The following is a 17,998-nucleotide window of genomic DNA, read 5'->3' as shown; positions in this document are numbered from 1 at the left end:
GCACCGTACCTACACAGCAGACAACGCCACCTTCTTCACAGTGTATTGTAGCCCACTATTACCACCACATGTATGTAATCAGGACACCATATGTCATAATCAGAGACCCCCACATCCCCGACAAAGCAGCACGGCCGGGCGGGCCGCAGGCAGTCGTACCCCGCTGGTCGGTGAGCCGCGGTCGTCCTCAGTCCCCGGGCCTGTGAGCCGTGCAGGTCGCTGAGCGGATCCGTGTAGCTCCGGTCTGCCGGCCGCTTTCTATTTACACGCAGCTCCACGGTAACCGCTCTGTACCGCACCAACCACAGCGCCGGGTTCTATCTACTCACAGGAGCCGCGCCAGGCAACCAGGCAGTGCTGCAAGCGCCCCGCTCATTAGAGGATGTGAGTCCCCGTGTGATTGGTCCGTGACCTGCTGCTCTCCCCGGTGCTGCTCTCCCCGGTGCTGCTCTCCCCGGTGCTGCTCACCAGGCAGCGGCCGTAGTCGCCGGTGTGCAGTCACTCGTGGCACAATCACACTGCCAATGTCTTCCTGTCCCACAGGCTCCCAGAGCGGTTCTGTGGCACAAGGCACGCGGCTTCCCTCCCACCATGGCGCCCTCCTAACAGAGCGGGGCATGGGCATTGTGTGTCTGTCCTGGGCACCTTGTGGTAGTGCTGTGCGCTGGCAGCAGGGTCGCCATTGCCAACCTCACTGCTTATTAGTTCTCTAATAAGCCCGGGCACAATATTTCTCTGACACATTAGGAAACCATAAGGACTCGGTGTGACTCTCTGTGTCTGCGGCCCTGATCCTATATGAGGCCATTATTTGTATTCTCTGTAAGGCCGGGGTCACACGTGCGAGTGCAATGCGAGAAACACGCGAGTCTCTCGCCTCAACACGGAGCGTTCAGCTGCATAGAAACACATACAGCCTCGTACTCCGGTTCCGAGTGCCGGCGGCAGTGCCGGGTAGTGAGGTGCGAGTTCCTCGCATTGCACTCGCAAGTGTGACCCCGGCCCAGGGGTGGATTAAGGGTAGCCAGGGCCCTGGGCTGTTCAGACACTGTGGGCCCCCCGGTCATGTGACGGGGTCATGTGACGGGGGTCATCATATACCTGAACCAGATTATTCCAGAAAAATAGTTGCTGTGTGAAACTATAACCTGTCAAACATCCATTGATCTAGTCAATTTACCCTTCAGTTCATTATATAGTATACAGTGTATAGTGTCAGTGTATAGGTAACACTGACTCACCAGTGACGTCTCTAGGTGAAGTCCTTCATCTTTCATCCAGCACAGACCGCCATCACTTCATCCAGCCAGGACTCGTCTCTGCAGGTATAACACAGTTATCTCGAGCTCCGCTTGCAGAACACATTACTTAATTTTCCCCAACTTCTACATTACACCACATGAAGAAAAAGAGGCGACATAGTGTCACTCTACACAGTAACAGGACTGCCCCCCCATTTAAAAAACTGTCCTCAAAAAATAAAATAAATACATCACTGCAGTAATAATATCCCTTAATTAGCCCTTATGGTAATAATAATATCCCCCATCCTGGCCCCGTGTATCTCATTCCTGGCTCCAGCCATATGTTCTCCCATCCTGCCCTCATGAGTATCCATCCTGCCCCATATGATCTCCCCATCCTGCCCCATCATATCCATCCTGCCCCATGATCCTGCATGATCTGTCTCCAATCCTGCCCCATGTCTTTCATTCTGCCCCGTGTCTCCAATCATGCCCCGTATCTACATTCTGCCCATGTCTTCAGCATCACTGCCCCAAGTGTCCAGCATCTCTGCCCCCAGTGTCCAGCATCTCTGCCCCCAGTGTCCAGCATCTCTGCCCCCAGTGTCCAGCATCTCTGCCCCCAATGTGTCCAGCATTTCTGCCCCAATGTGTTCAGCATCTCTGCCCCCAATTTTGTCCAGCATCTCTGCCCCCAGTGTGTCCAGCATCTCTGCCCCCAATGTGTCCAGCATCTCTGCCCCCAATGTGTCCAGCATCCTGCCCCCACTGTGTCCAGCATATTGCCCCTTTGTGTCCAGCAATCTGCCCCAGTGTCTCCAGCATCCTGCCCCCAGTGTCTCCAGCATATTGCCCCCAGTGTGTCCAGCATTCTGCCCTAGTGTGACCAGCAATCTGCCCCAGTGTCTCCAGCATCCTGCCCCCAGTGTGTCCAGCATTCTGCCCCAGTGTAACCAGCAATCTGCCCCAGTGTGTCCAGCATCCTGCCCCCAGTGTCTCCAGCATATTGCCCCCAGTGTGTCCAGCATCCTGCCCCCAGTGTGTCCAGCATCCTGCCCCCAGTGTGTCCAGCATCTTGCCCCCTGTGTCTCCAGCATATTGCCCCCAGTGTGTCCAGCATTCTGTCCCAGTGTGACCAGCAATCTGCCCCAGTGTGTCCAGCATCCTGCCCCCAGTGTCTCCAGCATATTGCCCCCAGTGTGTCCAGCATCCTGCCCCCAGTGTGTCCAGCATCCTGCCCCCAGTGTGTCCAGCATCTTGCCCCCTGTGTCTCCAGCATATTGCCCCCAGTGTGTCCAGCATTCTGCCCCAGTGTAACCAGCAATCTGCCCCAGTGTGTCCAGCATCCTGCCCCCAGTGTCTCCAGCATATTGCCCCCAGTGTGTCCAGCATCCGTCCCCCAGTGTGTCCAGCATCCTGCCCCCAGTGTGTCCAGCATCCTGCCCCCAGTGTGTCCAGCATCTTGCCCCCTGTGTCTCCAGCATATTGCCCCCAGTGTGTCCAGCATTCTGTCCCAGTGTGACCAGCAATCTGCCCCAGTGTGTCCAGCATCCTGCCCCCAGTGTCTCCAGCATATTGCCCCCAGTGTGTCCAGCATCCTGCCCCCAGTGTGTCCAGCATCCTGCCCCCAGTGTGTCCAGCATCTTGCCCCCTGTGTCTCCAGCATATTGCCCCCAGTGTGACCAGCATTTTGTCCCAGTGTGACCAGCAATCTGCCGCAGTGTCTCCAGCATCCTGCCCCCAGCTTGTCCAGCATCTCTGCCCCCAGTGTGTCCAGCATTTCTGCCACGGGATCGCCGCTCTAAAAAAAAACAACAAAAAACATGAGTTCTTACTTACCAAGCCGTGCCCCTGCGGCGGCCGGCGGGCGAAGCTTCCTCCCTCCACTCAGGTGAAGCGTGCACTCGCCGGCAGCTGACAATGATGTCAGATGCCAGCGATGTGCGCCCTGCGGCACACATCAGCTGCCAGCCTCCGATTGGCTGGCGGCTGTTAACTATTGATGTGCGGGCCCGCACCCGCACGTCAATAGCCTTACTGCCGCAGCGCCTGTAGGGGGGGCCCGGTGAGCAGATGAGACGGGGCCCGATGCCGGCCCCCTCTGCCCACTGGGCCCATACGCCAGTCAGGGCAGTAATGTCCTGATGGCGGCGGGCAATCTGAGCGGTAGCCCAGGGCCCCCCACACCACTGGGCCCTGGGCTACCGCCCAGATTGACCCTATTATAATGCGCCTCTGCCCCGGCCTAAGTGTAAAAGGTGATAAATCCAGTCATAAATCCGCACACGTGTCTCCAGTGTCACAACATCCCGCAAGGTAAAATACACTTCTCACCAATAATGGGTGGCGGTATTTCCGTACAGACACCAGGGCGTGTGCCGTCATGGCACTTCAGATGTCACTTGAATGCTACCCCTTCACTAGAGCATGTAGCCCTACGGACGTCAGCACTACTAAGGGGTTATCCGGGGCTTCGGCTGTTTGTTGATATAGGCTAAGTCCTTACTGACAGGTAGTTACTAACCACCTGCCTGCTGCGCCCTGCGGCTAGAGACACTGGCGAGTAGCATCCCATGACTCATGCGAGAGAATCGGACATTATCTGCAAATGACCCTCGGCTCATGCTCTCGGGAGTCACTTCACTGTGATCCGAATCTCTAGTATGCGAGAATCAGATCTCGGAGAACTTTGTTTTTCCATCTTCTCCATTGTCTTTGTGAGTAGGCATATATCGGACTGCATTCGGAAGACATCCTAATCCAGTCCGATGTTTTCCATGCACCCAAAGACTTGTATGTGAAATAATGGAAAATTCAGCGTGTCCATCTTCAGTAAAAAATAAAATTCTTTATTGGTAATCCATAAAATAAATAATTTGCACATTCTTTTAACCCCATGCACATTTGTTGCAATTTTTATGGCTTACCAATAAAGAATTTCATTTTTTACTGAAGACAGACACGCTGGATTTTCCATTACCGTATGTCACAGTCTATCTACTGCAGCACTGCAGGTTTCCTTGCTGGGAGTCTTCTACCTGGTAAGCTGACTTCTTTCTTTTTGCTTGCATAGACTTTCATGGTTGCGCACCATCCAATATACACTGACAATCACAGCACGCAGCAACGTTTTTTCTCACGCCGGCCCTGCTCTGGTCCTGGTCGGCACTGCTCCATAGTATAACATTGGTGTGAGTTCCAGGGCTGTTGATAGGGTCCTAAAAGATCAGGAGCCCAAGCCCTAAAGTAAGTGTTTCCCCATACAACCTCTCCACCACTTAAAATAGGATGTATACATATACAGTTGTGTTAAAAAGTTTACATACCCCGGCAGAATTTTTGCTTTCTTGGTGTAGTGCAGCGGGGTTGGTGCAGTGTGACAGATCAGGCAGTGACCCAGGAAAGTTCATAGTCTCTTTTAACCCCTTTACCCCCAAGGGTGGTTTGCACGTTAATGACCGGGCCAATTTTTACAATTCTGACCACTGTCCCTTTATGAGGTTATAACTCTGGAACGCTTCAACAGATCCCGGTGATTCTGACAATGTTTTCTCGAAACATATTGTACTTCATGATAGTGGTAAAATTTCTTTGATATTACCTGCATTTATTTGTGAAAAAAAAACAGAAATTTGGCGAAAACTTTGAAAATTTTGCAATTTTCCAACTTTGGATTTTTATGCCCTTAAATCACAGAGATATGTCACACAAAATACTTAATAAGTAACATTTCCCACATGTCTACTTTACATCAGCACAATTTTGGAAACAACATTTTTTTTTGCTAGGGAGTTATAAGGGTTAAAATTTGACCAGCAATTTCTCATTTTTACAACACCATTTTTTTTACGGACCACATCACATTTGAAGTCATTTTGAGGGGTCTATATGATAGAAAATAACCAAGTGTGACACCATTCTAGACACTGCACCCCTCAAGGTGCTCAAAACCACATTCAAGAAGTTTATTAACCCTTCTGGTGCTTCACAGGAATTTTTGGAATGTTTAAAAAAAATGAACATTTAATTTTTTTCACAAAAAATTTACTTCAGCTCCAATTTGTTTTATTTTACAAAGGGTAACAGGAGAAAATGGACCCCAAAAGTTGTTGTACAATTTGTCCTAGCACCCCGATACCCCATATGTGGGAGTAAACCACTGTTTGAGCGCATGGCAGAGCTTGGAAGGGAAGGAGCGCCATTTGTCTTTTCAATGCAAAATTGGTTGGAATTGAGATGGGACGCCATGTTGCTTTTGGAGAGCCCCTGATGTGCCTAAACATTGAAACCCACCACAAGTGACACCATTTTGGAAAGTAGACCCCCTAAGGAACTTATCTAGATGTGTGGTGAGCACTTTGACCCATTAAGTGATTCACAGAAGTTTATAACGCAGAGCCGTAAAAATAAAAAATCATATTTTTTCACAAAAATGATCTTTTCGCCCCCGATTTGTTATTTTCCTAAGGGTAAGAGAAGAAATTGGACCCCAAAAGTTGTTGTACAATTTGTCCTGAGTACGCTGATACCCCATATGTGGGGGTAAACCACTGTTTGGGCACATGGGAGAGCTCGGAAGGGAAGGAGCACCGTTTGACTTTTCAATGCAAAATTGACTGGAATTGAGATGGGACGCCATGTTGCGTTTAGAGAGCCACTGATGTGCCTAAACATTGAAACCCCTCACAAGTGACACCATTTTGGAAAGTAGACCCCCTAAGGAACTCATCTAGATGTGTTGTGAGAGCTTTGAACCTCCAAGTGTTTCACTACAGTTTATAAGGCTACTTTCACACTAGTTGCTATGCGTCGTTTGGTTGGAAAAACGCATCCTGCAAAAGTGCTTGCAGGATGCGTTTTTTCACCATTGATTTGCATTAGCGTCGCATTGCGACGCTTTGCCACACGTCACAACCGTCGTGCGACGGTTGCGCCATGTTGTGGCGGACCATCGGCTGCAAAAAACGTTACATGTAACGTTTTTTGCTGCCGACGGACCGCCATTTCCGACCGCGCATGTGCGGCCGGAGCTCCGCCCCCACCTCCCCGCACCTCACAATGGGGCGGCGGATGCGCCGGAAAAATGCATCCGCTGCCCCCGTTGTGCGGCGCATTCACTGCTAGCGTTGGTACGTCGGCCCGACGCACTGCGACGGGCCGAGTACGACGCTAGTGTGAAAGTAGCCTAACGCAGAGCCGTGGAAATAAAAATTCTTTTTTTTCCCCACAAAAATTATGTTTTAGCCCCCAGTTTTGTATTTTTCCAAGGGTAACAGTTAAAATTGGACCCCAAAAGTTGTTGTCCAATTTGTCCTGAGTACGCTGATACCCCATATGTGGGGGGGAGCCACCGTTTGGGCGCATGGGAGAGCTCGGAAGGGAGAGAGCGCCATTTGGAATGCAGACTTATATGGAATGGTCTGCAGGCGTCACATTGCGTTTGCAGAGCCCCTAATGTACCAAAACAGTAGAACCCCCCCACAAGTGACCCCATATTGGAAACTAGACCCCCCAAGGAACTTATCTAGATGTGTTGTGAGAACTTTGAACCCCCAAGTGTTTCACTACAGTTTATAACGCAGAGCCATGAAAATAAAAAATCCTTTTTTTTCCACAAAAATTATTTTTTAGCCCCAAGTTTTGTATTTTCCCAAAGGTAACAGGAGAAATTGGACCCCAAAAGTTATTGTCCAATGTGTCCTGAGTACGCTGATACCCCATATGTTGGGGTAAACCCCTGTTTAGGCGCACGGGAGAGCTCGGAAGGGAAGGAGCACTGTTTTACTTTTTCAACACAGAATTGGCTGGAATTGAGATCGGATGCCATGTTGCGTTTGGAGAGCCACTGATGTGCCTAAACATTGAAACCCCCCACAAGTGACACCATTTTGGAAAGTAGACCCCCTAAAGAACTTATCTAGATGTGTGGTGAGCACTTTGACCCAACAAGTGCTTCACAGAAGTTTATAATGCAGAGCGATAAAAATACAAAATCATATTTTTTCACAAAAATGATCTTTTCGCCCCCAATTTTTTATTTTCCCAAGGGTAAGAGAAGAAATTAGACCACAAAAGTTGTTGTGCAATTTGTCCTGAGTACAACGATACCCCATATGTGGGGGTAAACCACTGTTTGGGCGCATAGCAGAGCTCGGAAGGGAAGGAGCACCATTTGACTTTTCAATGCAAAATTGACTGGAATTGAGATGGGACACCATGTCGCGTTTGGAGAGCCCCTGATGTGCCTAAACATTAAAACCCCCCACAAGTGACACCATTTTGGAAAGTAGATCCCCTAAGGAATTTATCTTGATGTGTTTTGAGAGCTTTGAACCCCCAAGTGTTTCACTACAGTTTATAACGCAGAGCCGTGAAAATAAAAAAATCCTTTTTTTCCCACAAAAATGATTTTTAGCCCCCCAAATTTTTATTTTCCCAGAGATAACAAGAGAACTTGGACCCCAAAAGTTGTTGTCCAATTTGTCCCGAGTACGCTGATGCCCCATATGTTGGGGTAAACCCCTGTTTAGGCGCACGGGAGAGCTCGGAAGGGAAGGAGCACTGTTTTACTTTTTCAACACAGAATTGGCTGGAATTGAGATCGGACGCCATGTCGCGTTTGGAGAGCCCCTGATGTGCCTAAACAGTGGAAACCCCCCAATTATAACTGAAACCCTAATCCAAACACACCCCTAACCCTAATCCCAACAATAACCCTAACCACACCCCTAACCCTGCCACACCCCTAACCCTAATCCCAACCCTATTCCCGACTGTAAATGTAATCCAATCCCAAACTTTAGCCCCAACCCTAACTGTAGCCTTAACCCTAGCCCCAACCCTAACCCTAACCCTAATGGGAAAATGGAAATAAATACATTTTTACAATTTTTTAATTCTTCCCTAACTAAGGGGGTGATGAAGGGGGTTTGATTTACTTTTATAGCAGGTTCTTTAGCGGATTTTTATGATTGGCAGCCGTCACACACTAAAAGACGCTTTTTATTGCAAAAAATATTTTTTGCGTTACCACATTTTGAGAGCTATAATTTTTCCATATTTTGGTCCACAGAGTCATGTGAGGTCTTGTTTTTTGCGGGACGAGTTGACGTTTTTATTGGTAACATTTTCGGGCACATGACATTTTTTGATGGCTTTTTATTCCGATTTTTGTGAGGGAGAATGACCAAAAACCAGATATTCATGAATTTCTTTTTTTTTGGGGGGGGGGGGTTGTGTTTTATATATATTATATACCGTATTTTCCGGCGTATAAGACGACTTTTTAACCCCTGAAAATCTTCTTAAAAGTCGGGGGTCGTCTTATACGCCGGGTATCGTCTTGTACGCCGGGTGTATATGGTGGGTGGGGGAGTGGTCCTGATGATGACGAGGGGGCGTCTCACAGGAAAGTGCGTGGAGTATCCCCCATTACCTCATCGTAGCGCTGCAGCGTGGGGTCTCTGTGCTGGGAGCGGCGGCTGCTGCTCCTCTTTTTGCCGCGTGGGTGCTGTGGGGCGGCGGCTCCTCTTCTGCAGTGTGGGGCCTCTGTGCTGTGGGGCGGCGGCGGCGTATTTTCATGCAGTCAGTCAGGGCTCCTCCGGCATCTCCTTAAAGCCCGGAGGCCCCGCTGGCAGCTCCATTGCTATGATGCGGTGGCCTCCGGGAAAATGGCCGCTGCTCAGATTCAGATCTCGTCTCCCGAGATCTCGGGACGAGATCTGAATCTGAGCATGCGCCGCCCCCAGCGGCCATTTTCCCGGAGGCCACCGCATCGCAGCAATAGAGCTACCTCCGGGAAAATGGCTGCTGCTCAGATTCAGATCTCGTCTCCTGAGATCTCGGGACGAGATCTGAATCTGAGCATGCGCCGCCCCTAGCGGCCATTTTCCCGGAGGCCTCCGCATCGTAGCAATGGAGCTGCCGGCGGGGCCTCCGGGCTTTAAGAAGATGCCGGAGGAGCCCCGACTGACCGCATGAAAATACGCCGCCGCCGCCGCCCCACAGCACAGAGGCCCCACACTGCAGAAGAGGAGCCGCCGCCCCACAGCACCCACGCGGCACAAAGAGGAGCCGCTGCTCCCAGCAGAGACCCCACGCTTCAGCGCTACGATGAGGTAATGGGGGATAGTCCACTCACACTTTCCTGTGAGACGCCCCCTCGTCGTCATCGGGACCACTCCCACCCAAAAGGCACATTAGTCACCGGCCCTATATGACGACATACGGCGTATAAGAAGACCCCCGACTTTTAAGAAGATTTTATATTTTAACTGGAAAAGTTGGGGGGTCGTCTTATACGCCCAGTCGTCTTATACGCCGGAAAATACGGTACCATTCCGTGTTTGGTAAAATGGATAAAGCAGTTTTATTCTTTGGGTCAGTACGATTACAGCGATACCTCATTTATATCTTTTTTTTTATGTTTTGGCGCTTTTATACGATAAAAACTATTCTATAGAAAAAATAATTATTTTTGCATCACTTTATTCTGAGGACTATAACTTTATTATTTTTTCGCTGATGATGCTGTATGGTGGCTCGTTTTTTGCAGGACAAGATGACGTTTTCAGCGGTACCATGGATATTTATATCCATGTTTTTTATCGCGTGTTATTCCACTTTTTGTTTGGCGGTATGATAATAAAGCGTTGTTTTTTGCCTCTTTTTTTTATTTTTACGGTGTTCACTGAAGGGGTTAACTAGTGGGACAGTTTTATAGGTCGGGCCGTTACGGACGCGGCAATACTAAATATGTGTACTTTTATTGTTTTTTTTTTATTTAGATAAAGAAATGTATTTATGGGAACAATATACGGTATATATTTTTTTTTAGGAATTTTTTTTAATTTTTTTTTTACACATGTGAATATTTTTTTTTTTTACACTATAACATTGCCCCAGGGGGGCATCATGTTATAGTGTAAGATCGCTGATCTGACACTCTGCTGTGCACTGTGTCAGATCAGCGATCTGACGTTCACTCCTGCAGGCTTACCAGCACTTGCTCTGAGCAGGCGCTGGTAAGCCACCTTCCTGCAGGACCCGGATGCAGCCCCGTGGCCATTTTGGATCTGGGTCCTGCAGGAAGGAGGAGGTAGGAGACCCTCGGAGCAGCGCGATCACATCGCGTTGCTCCGGGGGTCTCAGGGAAGCATGCAGGGAGCCCCCTCCCTGTGCGATGCTTCCCTATACCGCCGGAACACTGCAATCATGTTTGATCGCAGTGTGCGGGGGGTTAATGTGCACATAGTGCCGGATGTCAGCTGTGATAGTCAGCTGACACCCGGCCGTGATCGGCCGCGCTTTCCCCCGTGAGCGCAGCCGATCGCTATGATGTACTATCCCGTCTGTGGGCATACGGGCCCATCCCACCTCGACGGGATAGTACGTCCAATGTCAGAAAGGGGTTAATAGTTGTTTGCGACCGCATATGGGATAGTAGCATACTCAGGAGAAATTGTGTAACAAATTGTACAGTTCATTTACTCCTATTACCCCTTCTGAAAATTTCCAAAGCAACATTTTAGTTGGAAAATGGTAATTTTCCATTTACTCATCCCAATGGTATACAATTCTGTCTATCGCCTGAGGTTTAAAAATGCTCACTACACTCCGAGAATGAATTTCTTGAGAAATGTAGTTTCCAAAAAGGGGTCACTTATTGGTAGTTCTGCTGTTTTGTGGGAAAAATGTATAGTTTTATTTTCACGGCTCAACGTTATAAAATTCTGTTAAGCATCTGTGGATTCAATGTGCTTACCACACTTCTAAATAAATTCCATGAAGAGTGTAGTTTCCAAAATGGGGTCACCTGTGGAGGGTTTCCACTGTTTAGGCACCTCAGGGGCTCTGCAAACGCAACATGGGTCCGCTATCCATATCAGCCAATTTTGCACTCCAAAAGTCAAATGGCACCCCTTCCCTTCCGAGCCTTGCCATGCGCCTAACCAGTACTTTTCCACCACATACAGTCATGCTCGAAAATGTTGGCACCCTTGAAATTGTTCCAGAAAATGAAGCATTTCTCCCAGAAAATGATTGCAACTACACAAGTTTTGTTATACACATGTTTATTTACATTGTTGGAACAACACAGAAAAACAGAGGAAAAAAGGCAAATTGGACATAATTTCACAGAAGACCTCCAAAATGACCAGGACTAAATTGTTGGCACCTTTCTAAAATTGTGGGTAAAGAACTTTGTCACAAGCATGTGATGCTTGTTCAGGCCTACCTGTGGCGAGTAACAGGTGTGGGCAATATGAAATATCACACCTCAAAAGGAGAAAAGTTTACTTAATCTTTACACTATGTGTGCCACACTAAGCATGGAGAACAGAAAGAGGAGAGAGAACTGTCTGAGGACTTGAGAACCAAGATTGTTTAAAAATATAAACATTCTCAAGGTTACAAGTTTATCTTCAGAGATCTTGAGGTTCCTTTGTCCACGATGTGCAACATAATCAAGAAGTTTACAACCCAAGGCACTGTAGCTAATCTCCCTATACGTGGACAGGAGGGAAAAATTAATGAAAGGTTGCAACGCAGGTTAGTCCGAATGGTGTATTAGCAGCCCCAGTCAAGTTCCAAAGAAACTGAAGATTTCTTGCAGGCTCAGGGTGCATCAGTGTTAGCGGAACTATATGTCGACATTTGAATAAAATGTAACGCTATGGCATAAGAACCAGGAGGACCCCACTGTTTACACAGAGATGTAAAAAAGCTACACTGCAGTTTGCCATGAGGTACATGAGTAGACAGATGAGTGTTACGGGTTAAGCGCGGCAGAGAAGAACCAGAAGACTGCACCATCTGATTTCTCCTACTCCTGCACTGACTAGAAGCACTTCACCTTTGTATTAAATGGTGAAGGTTTCTTATAGCAGTGCAGTGGTTAATCTGCTCAGTTGTGAGCTCCTGGAAGCTTACCTGCCTCATGACTCTCAGCTGTTATCTGTTGGCCACTCCCCTCTCCTATATAAACTAGACTCTGGCAATGAAGCTATCTTCATTGCTGCATGGTTCAGGAGTTGGAGAAGTGTTGTTTGAGAAGGTGTTTGGTGTATTTATCTAAGGCTACGTTCACATTTGCGGTGTGCGCCGCAGCGTCGCCGCCGCAACGCACAGCGCAAATGTGAACACATGCACAACGCAGCTTTTTGCGCCGCATGCGTCCTTTTTTTCATTGATTTTGGACGCAGCAAAAATGCAACTTGCTGCGTCCTCCGCGACCCGACGCGGGCGCCGCAGGGACGCATGCGGCGCAAAAAGCAAGTGCACCGCATGTCCATGCGCCCCCATGTTAAATATAGGGGCGCATGATGCATGCGGCGCCGCTGCGGCGCCCGCCGCTGCGGCGGGCGCCGCTAATGTGAACGTAGCCTAAGACTGTTTCTCTTTGGCTGTGTGCAAATCCTCTCCTTCTCCTACTTTGGTTTTTCCCATCCTTCACTCCCCAGTGTATGCTTCTGTTGTTTTTGTGTGTATTTTTGTATAATTGGTATTTTCCTTTATCCCTGTTCATACTTGTTAGTTTGGTAGGTGTATAGCCATATACTACTACTCCCCTCTTACCTGGGTAAGAGAGGTAACAGACTGAGGGTGGATTCAGGAACTCAGCAAGGTACATGGCCCTGGCATCTTCATCATTAGATGCAATTTTGGGAACATGGATATATAGGGCGCCCCTTGTGTTAGAGGCAGTTAAGAAACCCTTGGCCCCAGGATACCTGACAATAGAGTACTGACATTGAGACTAAAATAGAGCTTTTTGGTAAAACACATAATTCTACTGTTAACAGAAAACAGAATGAGGACTACAAAGTAAAGAACTCAGTACCTACTGTCAAATATGGTGGAAGTTCAAAGAGGTTTTGGGATTGTTTTGCTGCCTCTGGCACCATGTGCTTTGACTATGTGCAAGGTATCTTGAAAGCTGAAGATTACCAAGGATTTTGGGTCGCAATATAGTGCCCAGTGTCAAAACGCTTGGTTTGTAACCTAAGTCATGGGTCTTCCAGCAGGAGAATGATCCCAAACATACTTCAAGACGCACCCAGAAATGGATGGAAGTAAAGTGCTGGACAGTTCTGAAGTGGTCAGCAATGAGTCCAGATCTAAATCCCATTGAAAACCTGTTGAGAAATCTTAAAGTTGCTGTTGGAATGTTGGAAGAAGGCACCATACAAATATGAGAGACCTGGAGCAGTTTGCAAAATAAGAGTGGTGCAAAATTCCACTTGAGAGATGTAAGAAGCTTGTTGATGGTTATAAGATGCAATTGATTGCAGTAATTTATTCCAAAGAGTGTGCAACCAAATATTAAGTTTAGGGTATCAACAATTTTGTTCGGACCTTTTTTTTTTTGTGAAATTATGTCCGATCTGCATTTTTTTGTTTTTTTTCTTTGTGTTGTTCCAATACACACAAAGGAAATAAACATGTATAAAAAGACTCCCGAGATCTCAATCTGCACATTTGCTGCCTCAGGTGGACATTTTCCTGAAGCCCACCGCAAGGAAATCAATGGACAGGAGGACTCTACTCAGTGCCGACGTCTTAGAAGAGCCCGCAGCACCGGGACACCCCGTCCTCTCAGCCCGAGGCCCGCAGTATCGCCCCACTCCTGCTGCTGTAGGCCTCTCGTATTAGTGACCCAGCCTGCTGTAACTCCTCCCCCATGGTAAGCTACCTTTTGATAAGACGCACCCTCATTCTCCATTGAAATTTTTTTGGGAAAAAAGTGTGCCTTATAATCCAAAAAATATGGTACTTTATTTTCGGGAACAATTTCAAGAGTGCCAACACTTTCGGCCATGACTGTATGGGGTATCGGTGTAATCAGGAGAAATCGCACAGCAAATTGTGTGGCCCATTTTCTCCTGTTACCCTTGTGAAAATGAATATTTGGGACAAAACCAACATTTTTGTTTCATTTTCACGGCATAACGTTATAAAACTCTGCTAAGCACCCGTGGGTTGAAGGTGCTCACCAAACCTCTAGATAAATTCTTTGAGGGTTGTAGTTTCCAAAGTAGCGTCACATGTGGGGGGTTTCCACTGTTTAGGCACGTCAGTGGCTGTGCAAATGCTATATGGCGTCTGCTATCTATTTCAGCCAATTTTGCACTCCAAATATCAAATGGTGCTCCTTTCCTTCCGAGTGTTGCCCTGTGCCCAAACAGTAGTTTTTCACCACATATGGTATATCACTGTGCTCAGAAGAAATGGCACAACTAATTTTAGGGTCCAATTTTTTCTGCTGCAGTTGTGAAAATAAAAAAAATTGCAAAGCAACATTTTTGTGGGAAAAAAAGTAAAATTTTAATTTTTTCCATCCAAATTGCTTTAATTCCTGTGAAACATCTGAAGGGTTAATAAACTTATTAAATTTTGTTTCAAGTACTTTGAGGAGTGCAGTTTTTAAAATGGTGTCACTTTGGGGCATTTTCTTTCCCATAAGCCCTTAAAGCCACTTCAAATGTGATGTGGTCCCTGAAAACATTGATTTTGTTAATTTTTTTGGTAAAAACGAGAAATTGCTTTTAACCTTTCTAACTTCCTAACAAAAACAATTAAATTAAAAGACTGAAAATTGCGAAATTTTCAAAATTTGCACCAAAATTCACACATTTTCACAAATAATCGCAAAAAATCATCTACTTAAATTTACCACTAAGGCCAGTCTCACATATTTCTGGTACCGGGAGAAACGGTCCCGGAGCTATCCGTGTTCATGTGTCCGTGTGTGCACGTAGGCCATCCGTGTGTCATCCGTGTGCTATCCGTGTGTCCGTGTTTATCGTCCATGTGCTGTCCGTGTATTGAAACAATTTGTTTCAATTTTAACCCTATGACTTTTAAAAAAAGCACACGGACAGCACACGGACGGCATCTGTGTGCAGTACGTGTTTACACGCACTTATTGACTTTAATGGGTCCGTGTGATCTGTGCGCTCCCACGAACACTGACATGTCTCCGTGTTTTGCATACGGACACACGGTCCGTGAAAACATGATGACATGTGCAGAGACACATTCATTTTAATGTGTCTACGTGTGTCAGTGTCTCCGGTACGTGAGGAAACTGTCACCACACAGACCGGAGCCACTGACGTGTGAAACCGGCCTAACATAAAGTACAATGTGTCACGAAAAAACAATCTCATTGTCACTAGGATCCGTTTGAAAAGTTCCAGAGTTATTATCACATACATTGACACTGGTCAGAATTGGCCTGCTCAGGAAGGTGAAAAGAGGTTGGGGGGAGGGGTTAATGCATGGATTCTGTAGCAGAATACAAATCTTTGGCCGATACTCACGCATCAATACCTGGCACTGCTGCCGGCACTCGGGACCGGAGGGTGTGGCTGCATAGAAATACATGCAGCTGAACGCTCAGGTCCCGAGTGCCAGAGGCAGTGCCAGGTAGTGATAGTTGAGACTCACACGAGTTTATCGCATTGCACTCGCAAGTGGCCTTTATCTGAGTCTGTGTGTTTGTCTGTTTGTAAGATTTTACGCTTTATATACTTTAAAGTGTTTAACTATTTCTATAGAATAAGATTGGTTGTTAGCCTATAAGTGATAGTGAAAAATCTAAAATGACTAATTACTTTTTTCTTTTCCTGTAAAATTTGAAAAATTTCAATAAAAAAATTACAATTTAAAAAAAGAATACAAATCTTTATAGATTTTTTTTCCTCCTAAGCCATTTAAATTGTTAGTCTCACATTGTTAAAGGGAACCTGTCACAAGAAAAAACACTATAAGCCTGCAGATATGGGGTTAATCGTGAGGTTAATACATATATTAACCTGCCCAGGACCCGTATTTACCTGAACACTGTGGGGAGAAAGTGAACTTTATTCCCCCAGGCAGCTTTCCAGTTTCAGTCCTGGAGGCGGCGCTGCTGCTGGTTCAGTCACCGCTCTGAGTATAGAAAGCGGTGGCTGTAACTGCACCTCTGGCACTGATTGACACTGGCTCGGCATTAGAGCCTGCTGTCAGTCAGGACCGGGAGTACGGTTACCCAAGCTGGCTCCGTCTCCGTGACGTGACCAGAATGATGCCATGGGAAGAAGGTTCATTTTCTTCCCGCAGCGTTTGGCTATGTGCGGGCGCCAGGCAGGTTAATAATGCTATTAACCTACAGATTAACCCCATATCTGAAAGTTAATAGCATTTTTTTGGTGATTGGTTCCCTTTAGGCTATGTGCCCACGTTCCGGATTTTTAGCTTTTTTTTTAGCGTTTTTGCGGTGGTTTTCCGCTGCGGAAATGCTAAAAAAAAGCTTACATTATTGTAATGCATTCCGCAATTTTTGTGCCCATGCTGCGTTTTTTTCCGCAGCGGAAAAGCATTGTGGAAAAAAACGCAGCGTGTTCATTAATTTTGAGGAAAATTGTAATTGGACAATTGTAAAAAAAAAAAAAAAAAAAAAAATCGCAAAAAATCCGTGCAAAAAATATGCGCAAAAAAACGCGATAAAAATACTAAAAAACGCAAGCGGATTTCCTGCGATGGGAGTCCAGATTTTGTCAGGAAAATTCTGCATACTTTCTGCACGTGGGCACATAGCCTTAGGGCTTGTTCACACTTTGCAGATTTTGCTGCGGATTTTTCCGCAGCGGATTTGGAAAAACCGCAGTGCAAAACCGCTGCGGTTTTCACTGCGGATTTTCCTGCGGTTTCTTCTGCGGATTCCTCTGCGGATTTTCAACAGCACTTTCCTATTGGTGCTAGTTGAAAACCGCTGCGGAATCCGCAGAAAGAAGTGACATGCTCCTTTTTTTCCGCAGCAATTCCGCACGGTTTTTAAAGGGATTTTCCGCAATGTGGGCACAGCGGTTTTTGTTTTCCATAGGGTAACATTGTACTGTACCCTGCATGGAAAACTGCTGCGGATCCGCAGCGTCAAATCCGCTGTGGATCCGCAGCAAAAAACGCAAAGTGTGAACATAGCCTTAAAGGGAATGTGACAGCTGATACATAAAACATAATTTGATAGGGACTAGGGACAGAGTCACATGGGAGATTGGTTGGTCCCTCAGGTCCCCGACAAGTCTCTCTCTGTGTGCATGAATATGAAGAGACCTATCAGTCAAGGTCGGTGGGCACCGAAAATCCACCGGGCATCCGCTTTTCTGACTACTCTCTTGTGCGGCTTGGTGCCAGGCAGCTATTAAATTATGCCGCAGTTTTCAGAGCTAAGCATACCGGGATGACGTCATGAAGCCACAGTCTGACTCATTCGGCCTGTGGATTGGGCAGCATGTATGATCCGACAGGTTCCCATGTGGGAATATCAATTTAAATGGCTTCTTCTCTTATTCACTTTCATGAAGGGTTTAAACTCTTTGTTTCATTAAACAAATAAATCATTATAAGAAATATTGCAGGATAAACCATTACCAGTACACTAAATTTATACATAGAACTATATGACAGCATCTGAGACACTTTAGACATTTCTATATGTTGTTATTACTCTGCACTTTGTTTTTTTAGTATTAACAAAGAATTTTTTCCCTTGCAAACTGTCACAACCTCTAATGCAGCACTTTTCAGTCTGCAGGGCAGGCATCACTGATGAGGTTACCCTAGCCTAGTTGTTCGTGGGGCACCTCTGGGGAGGCTGAAATCCTTCTCTCATTCAATAGGATTAGGTCTTCGGTTCTTTATTATATTATATACTAGATACATTTATAAATGTAGCCAGCAGGTGGCAGCATCACACACGGAAAGAGGTC

The 17,998-nt window shown here is 46.7% G+C and overlaps 1 protein-coding gene across 3 annotated transcripts in view; it reads right to left on the bottom strand.

The window, feature by feature from the left end:
- The window catches only part of LCA5 (lebercilin LCA5), a 34,558-nt gene extending 33,968 nt beyond the window's left edge, over window positions 1–590 (bottom strand). The window contains exon 1 of one of the 3 annotated variants that reach the window (XM_077289838.1): window positions 469–590. The gene's annotated coding sequence lies outside the window, so the exon portion shown is untranslated. Of the gene's footprint in view, window positions 1–159 lie in introns of all 3 variants that reach the window. The other 2 variants (XM_077289837.1, XM_077289839.1) reach the window with 2 other exon arrangements.
- Between the last annotated feature and the right edge of the window lie 17,408 nt (window positions 591–17,998).

Source organism: Ranitomeya variabilis, chromosome 2, assembly GCF_051348905.1.
Source record: "Ranitomeya variabilis isolate aRanVar5 chromosome 2, aRanVar5.hap1, whole genome shotgun sequence".
In the NCBI taxonomy this organism is placed as follows: domain Eukaryota; kingdom Metazoa; phylum Chordata; class Amphibia; order Anura; family Dendrobatidae; genus Ranitomeya; species Ranitomeya variabilis.
This window is presented reverse-complemented; position numbering and strand designations above follow the sequence as displayed.